General features: G+C 36.8%; 1 non-coding gene across 1 annotated transcript; it reads right to left on the bottom strand.

Annotated features, from left to right (window-relative positions):
* Positions 1-725: 725 nt before the first annotated feature.
* Positions 726-797, bottom strand: TRNAC-GCA (transfer RNA cysteine (anticodon GCA)). Its single transcript has one exon. It is a non-coding gene; the product is annotated as a tRNA-Cys (tRNA).
* Positions 798-7,984: the final 7,187 nt, after the last annotated feature.

The raw sequence follows: 7,984 nt of genomic DNA on the forward strand, positions 1-7,984 counted from the left end.
AGGAGTAATTGGCCCTTATCAACAGGTTGGCTGCACTGGTTTTGCACAAACCAGTGAGAACTAGGAGAAATACAAAACATGAGTTATCTGTGTGGGTTTCTCTTGGTTTTCCCTCTCCTGTTTATAATGGTGAATGGACATGTGGTCTGAGAAGGCAGTATGATGACCAAGGGCTTAGGTCACTTACGAGTGGGGATCAGGTCATGCCATCATGGAAGTCACAAAGATCTGCCACTGTTATAGATGAGGATGAGGAGAGATACAATATAGTGGGAAGAAGAAAATGAAATACCAGTATACCAGTTATGCTCCAAAACCAACTATTGCAGGGGCCACAATGCATCCTACCAAGTTCACTCTGGTCAGTTTATCCTTAGGAAGGAGACTCACAGGATCCATGGAAAAGCTGCTTCCAGAATCTGCCTGGACAAGTGTATCTCTTTTGTGTAAGATGTAGACTGTGGCATCCATGGAAGTGTTCTGCTCAAATCGAGTGAAACAAATGTGCAGAGTGTAACTGACTGGTGGCCTTATCTCTATCGGCACTGACTCAGGAATCACTCTCAGTTAAAGACAAGGCAAGCCCAGGTACCAGTCCTGGCCCGTTAAGAGTCGTGTCCAACTCTTTGCGACCCCATGGACAGTAGCCTACCAGGCTCCGCCGTCCATGGGATTTTCCAGGCAAGAATACTGGAGTGGGCTGCCATTTCCTTCTCTAGGGGATCTTCCCAACCCAGGGATCGAACCTGGGTCTCCTGCATTGCAGACAGACGCTTTACCGTCTGAGCCACCAGGGAAGCCGTTACTTAACACAGGACTGCTCTAATTCAGAAAACCACCGTTATGGTCAAAACTTTCTCTACCTGTGCTTTGTCAGAAGATCTTCCCACCTAGTCCTTCCTTTCCTTTTTCTTTTCACACGTATCAGAACTTATTGTTGTCTGGAGGTTTTCATAACTGATTTCTGCTCTCTCCTCATCTTTTATCCTTCATGGCCATTTCCACCGTACCTTTTTTACACAACAATTCCCATCTTGACATTTGTTTTTAGAAGTAACCAAATTGATACAATCGGTATAATTGATAAGTCTCTGGCCAAACTGTTCAAGAAAATACAAGGCACAAAAAACAAATATCAAGAATGAGAGTGGACATGGTCACAGATCTTAAAGACTTCAAAAGGATAATAATGGAATATTATATGTATCTTTTCAAGAAAGAGGGAAATTTAAAACTTTTTAAAAATCTGATCTGACTTTTGAGTCAGGCAGTCCTACAGTGCTATGGCCTATGTACAGTAATAATTCTGAAGACCAAGGGACTAAATAATTGGATCTTAAGTGAAAATAACAAAACTTTTCTGTTTCTACACAACCAGATTTGAAATGATTTGTTTTTTTAAAGTACAAAGTGTGACAATATTCTGTCAAAAATGATTTTTGGAAAAAGAGCTATATTATCATAATAACTTTACCTCTTCTAATGAAAATAGGAATCACTCAATAACGTGGTAAATAATTATCTATTAACTCTATATAATTGATAATGTTTCAAATTGCACTTGATTATCTCGAAACTCTCTACTCTGGCACCAGGTATGTAAAAAAGCAAAAAGCAAGCAAACAACGCATAATATTGGAAACATCCATCCAACTAAGACCACCTCTTCCAATTATGTTTGGAAATAAAATCTGAAAATATTCTTTAGTGATCTTTCTAAAAGTAGGGTAGATAGGTTTGGCCAAGTTTCTACCAACCAGACAAGTTTTTTCCTTAATGTATAAAAGTCATCTAGGCAGATGATTTAATGAAGAAAGACAACTCTTCATGTGTGCTAGAAAAGTGATATGGACTAGAGGATATCAATATCTTTAAGAAAGTTCATATATTTCCTTAGTTACATAGAGCTAAATTGAGGAAAAATTTCTTCAGGGAACAATGAAAGTGATTATTATGGCCAAACAGAGATTTGAGTGTAGAGAAACATGTCTAAAACATTTATAAAAGTTTAATTTTTGCAAATTTTAGTCCTCCAAATTTCCTGCCTAAATTTACCTTTAAGAAAAAAGGATAGTCCTTTAAATGTTAGATTAAGAAATGCATATTAGATTCCTATGCTTTTAAAACACTACTATTCCTCCTGTAGTAGGTTCTTGCCCCAGGCAAAAACCAATGCCTAACAAAAATATTGAAGAGGAAAAAAGAAAAGGAAACCTCAAGAGGTAGACCAAGATATATTAGGATTTTGAACAATCAAAAAAGCAAAGGTCATATGGGTCTTTGAAAACTCCTTGGAGGGAAAAATTGATCCATTCCTTTAATGTTCTTCACAACAAGGATTAATTCTTTTTGAATACATTAAATATTATAAGAGGAAACCCATTAAGGAGAGGAGACTCAATTCACTACTCTTTCTGCCTGATCCATATGAGAACTTTCAAAACCAATCTTAGACTGATATATACCCTGTTGATTTTGATTTTTGTATTATCTTAAACCAGAAAGGATGTATTTCCTTCTAAAAATATAGTTTAAAATAATCAAACAATACAATGTCACCAAAGTTACTATCAAGAAGCTCTGCAAACACTTGCAAAAAGTTGTGAGTACAGGTAAAGACCAACAGTAAGAGATAAGAGGAATATAAATTGGAATTATATCAATTTGCATGTCATAATTGATTCTCTTTATCATTCCAAAATGCTGAATATTAAAGTTAGACTTCACATTAATAACTAATAGTAAAATATTGTCATTTTGTTACATTATGTATTATATATAACATCATTTGTAACATTATATTACTATTTATAATACACTCACATAACACTTTATAGATTGCAAATGTCCTTAAAAAATTTAATCTACACAAAAATGATGTCAGAAGGCTTTGCTATTAAACTGCCTTTAATAGTTTGCTCTGCTGCTTCTGCTGCTACTAAGTCGTGTCAGTCATGTCCGACTCTGTGCGACCACATAGATGGCAGCCCAACAGGCTCCCCAGTCCCTGGGATTCTCCAGGCAAGAATACTGGAGTGGGTTGCCATTTCCTTCTCCAATGCATGAAAGTGAAAAGTGAAAGTGAAGTCGCTCAGTCTTGTCCGACTCTTAGCGACCCCATGGACTGTAGCCTACCAGGCTCCTCCGCCCATTGGATTTTCCAGGCAAGAGTACTGGAGTGGGGTGCCATTGCCTTCTCCGATAGTTTGCTCTAAAGTTACTTAATTCCTCTGGACCTTTGCTTCCTTATTATAGAAGGAAGGAATTACAGTAAATGATTTTCAAGCCCCTTCCTAGCTGAAAAAGTTCACTTAAAGACAAATGCTAAAGAAAAATACTTTCTCTGAAGTAATTTTCTTTTGTCACAAATCTCCAAAGTAATATGATATATTATAACTTATTTTCAACATCTTTAAATGTCTGTAAATCTCATACAATAAAAATCCACAAATAAAAAGTATACAGTTCAAGGATTTTATTATATTCACAGTGTTGTGTAACCACACCATTTAAGTTTAGAATATTTTACCAGCCTCCAAAACCCCGTGGCTATTAGCAATTCCCTCCCACACTCTTATCTCAGCTATTAAGGTGAAAGGGTTAGTCACACAGTCATATCCAACTCTTTGTGACCCCATGGACTATACCCACCAGGCTCCTCTGCCCGTGGGATTCTGCAGTCTAGAATACTTTGGTCTTACATTTAGATCTTTAATTCATTTTGAGTTTATTTTTATGTATGGTGTTAGAAAGTGTTTTAGTTTCATTCTTTTACAGGAGGTTGACCAGATTTCCCAGCACCACTTGTTAAAGAGATTGTCTTTAATCCATTGTATATTCTTGCCTCCTTGTCAAAGATAAGATGTCCATAGGTGTGTGGATTTATCTCTGGGCTTTCTATTTTGTTCCATTGATCTATATTTCTGTCTTTGTGCCAGTACCGTACTGTCTTGATGACTGTGGCTTTGTAGTAGAGCCTGAAGTCAGGCAGGTTGATTCCTCCAGTTCCATTTTTCTTTCTCAAGATTGCTTTGGCTATTCGAGATTTTTTGTATTTCCATACAAATTGTGAAATTATTTGTTCTAGCTCTGTGAAGAATACCATTGGTAGCTTGATAGGGATTGCATTGAATCTATAAATTGCTTTGGGTAGTATACTCATTTTCACTATATTGATTCTTCCGATCCATGAACATGGTATATCTCTCCATCTATTAGTGTCCTCTTTGATTTCTTTCACCAGTGTTTTATAGTTTCCTATATATAGGTCTTTAGGTAGATATATTCCTAAGTATTTTATTCTTTTCATTGCAATGGTGAATGGAATTGTTTCCTTAATTTCTCTTTCTATTTTCTCATTATTAGTGTATAGGAATGCAAGGGATTTCTGTGTGTTGATTTTATATCCTGAAACTTTACTATATTCATTGATTAGCTCTAGCAACTTTCTAGTGGAGTTTTTAGGGTTTTCTATGTAGAAGATCATGTCATCTGCAAACAGTGAGAGTTTTACATCTTCTTTTCCAATTTGGATTCCTTTTATTTCTTTTTCTGCTCTGATTGCTGTGGCCAAAACTTCCAAAACTATGTTGAATAGTAGTGGTGAGAGTGGGCACCCTTGTCTTGTTCCTGACTTTAGAGGAAACGCTTTCAATTTTTCACCATTGAGGATAATGTTTGCTGTGGGTTTGTTGTATACAGCTTTTTTATGTTGAGGTATGTTCCTTTTATTCCTGCTTTCTGGAGAGCTTTTACCATAAATGGATGTTGAATTTTGTCAAAGGCTTTCTCTGCATCTATTGAGATAATCATATGGCTTTTATTTTTCAATTTGTTAATGTGGTGTATTACATTGATCGATTTGTGGATATTGAAGAATCCTTGCATCCCTGGGATAAAGCCCACTTGGTCATGGTGTATGATCTTTTTAATGTATTGTTGGATTCTGATTGCTAGAATTTTGTTAAGGGTTTTTGCATCTATATTCATCAGTGATATTGGCCTATAATTTTCTTTTTTTGTGTGACATCATTGTTAGGTTTTGGTATTAAGGCAATGGTGGCCTCATAGAATGAGCTTGGAAGTTTACCTTCCTCTGCAATTTTCTGGAAGAGTTTGAGTAGGATAGGTGTTAGCTCTTCTCTAAATTTTTGGTAGAATTCAGCTGTGAAGCTGTCTGGACCTGGGCTTTTGTTTGCTGGAAGATTTCTGATTACAGTTTCTATTTCTGTTCTTGTGATGGGTCTGTTAAGATTTTCTATTTCTTCCTGGTTCAGTTTTGAAAAGTTGTACTTTTCTAAGAATTTGTCTTTTTCTTCCAAGTTGTCAATTTTATTGGCATATAATTGCTGATAGTAGTCTCTTATGATCCTTTGTATTTCTGTGTTGTCTGTTGTGATCTCTCCATTTTCATTTCTAATTTTATTGATTTGATTTTTATCCCTTTGTTTCTTGATGAGTCTGGCTAATGGTTTGTCGATTTTATTTATCCCCTCAAAAACCAGCTTTTGGCTTTGTTGATTTTTGATATGGTCCCTTTGTTTCTTTTGCATTTATTTCTGCCCTAATTTTTAAGATTTCTTTCCTTCTACTAACCCTGGGGTTCTTCATTTCTTCCTTTTCTAGTTGCTTTAGGTGTAGAGTTAGGTTATTTATTTGACTTTTTTCTTGTTTCTTGAGGTATGCCTGTATTGCTATGAACCTTCCCCTTAGCACTGCTTTTACAGTGTCCCACAGGTTTTGGGTTGTTGTGTTTTCATTTTCATTCGTTTCTATGCATATTTTGATTTCTTTTTTTATTTCTTCTGTGATTTGTTGGTTATTCAGCAGCGTGTTGTTCAGCCTTCATATGTTGGAATTTTTAATAGTTTTCTCCTGTAATTGAGATCTAATCTTACTGCATTGTGATCAGAAAAGATGCTTGGAATGATTTCAATTTTTTCAAATTTACCAAGGCTAGATTTATGGCCTAGGATGTGATCTATCCTGGAGAAGGTTCCATGTGTGCTTGAGAAAAAGGTGAAATTCATTGTTTTGTGGTGAAATGTCCTATAGATATCAATTAGGTCTAACTCATCTATTGTATCATTTAAAGTTTGTGTTTCCTTGTCAATTTTCTGTTTAGTTGATCTATCCATAGGTGTGAGTGGGGTAGTAAACACTATTATTGTGTTATTGTTAATTTCCCCTTTCATACTTGTTAGCATTTGTCTTACATATTGTGGTGCTCCTATGTTGGGTGCATATATATTTATAATTGTTATATCTTCTTGGATCAATCCTTTGATCATTATGTAGTGTCCTTCTTTGTGTCTTTTCACAGCCTTTGTTCTAAAGTCTATTTTATCTGATATGAGTATTGCTACTCCTGCTTTCTTTTGGTTTCTGTTTGTGTGGAATATCTTTTTCCAGCCCTTCACTTTCAGTCTATATGTGTCCCTTGTTTTGAGGTGGGTCTCTTATAGACAACATATATAGGGCTCTTGTTTTTGTATCCATTCAGCTAGTCTTTGTCTTTTGGTTGGGACATTCAACCCATTTACATTTAAGGTAATTATTGATAAGTAAGTGGAGAGTGAAAAAGTTGGCTTAAAGCTCAGCATGCAGAAAACAAAGATCATGGTATCTGGTCCCATCACTTCATGGGAAATAGATGGGGAAACAGTGGAAACAGTGTCAGACTTTATTTTTTGGGTCTCCAAAATCACTGCAGATGGTGACTGCAGCCATGAAATTAAAAGATGCTTATTCCTTGGGAGGAAAGTTATGACCAACCTAGATAGCATATTCAAAAGCAGAGACATTACTTTGCCAACAAACGTCCGTCTAGTCAAGGCTATGGTTTTTCCAGTGGTCATGTATGGATGTGAGAGTTGGACTGTGAAGAAGGCTGAGGGCTGAAGAATTGATGCTTTTGAACTGTGGTGTTGGAGAAGACTCTTGAGAGTCCCCTGGACTGTAAGGAGATCCAACCAGTCCATTCTGAAGGAGATCAGCCTTGAAATTTCTTTGGAGGGAATGACGCTAAAGCTGAAACTCCAGTACTTTGGCCACCTCATGCGAAGAGTTGACTCATTGGAAAAGACTCTGATGCTGCGAGGGATTGGGGGCAGGAGGAGAAGGGGACGACAGAGGATGAGATGGCTGGATGGCATCACTGACTCGATGGACGTGAGTCTGAGTGAACTCCGGGAGTTGGTGATGGACAGGGAGGCCTGGCGTGCTGCAATTCATGGGGTCGCAAAGAGTTGGACACGACTGAGAGACTGAACTGAACTGAACTGAACTGATGATCCTGTTGCCCTTTACTTTATTGTTTTCCATTCAAGTTTATACACCCTTTTTGTGTTTCCTGTCTAGAGAAGATCCTTTAGCATTTGTTGGAGAGCTGGTTTGGAGGTGTTAAATTCTCTCAGCTTTTGCTTGTCTGTAAAAGCTTTTGATTTCTCTTTCATATTTGAATGAGATCCTTGCTGGGTACAGTAATCTGGGCTGTAGGTTATTTTCTTTCATCACTTTAAGTATGTCTTGCCATTCCCTCCTGGCCTGAAGGGTTTCTGTTGAAAGATCAGCTGTTTTCCTTATCGGAATCCCCTTGTGTGTTATTTGGTGTTTTTCCCTTGCTGCTTTTAATATTTTTTCTTTGTGTTTGATCTTTGTTAGTTTGATTAATATGTGTCTTGGGGTGTTTCACCTTGGGTTTATCTTATTTGGGACTGTCTGGATTTCTTAGACTTGGGCGATTATTTCCTTCCCCATTTTAAGGAAGTTTTCGACTATTATCTCAAGTATTTTCTCATGGTCTTTCTTTTTGTCTTCTTCTTCTGGGACTCCTATGATTCGAATGTTGGGGCATTTAATATTGTCCTGGTGGTCTCTGAGATTGTCCTCATTTCTTTTAATTCATTTTTCTTTTTTCCTCTCTCACTGATTTATTTCTACCATTTTATCTTCTACTCACTAATCCTATCTTCTGCCTCTGTTA

This window comes from Bos javanicus, chromosome 17 (genome assembly GCF_032452875.1).
Source record: "Bos javanicus breed banteng chromosome 17, ARS-OSU_banteng_1.0, whole genome shotgun sequence".
NCBI lineage: Eukaryota > Metazoa > Chordata > Mammalia > Artiodactyla > Bovidae > Bos > Bos javanicus.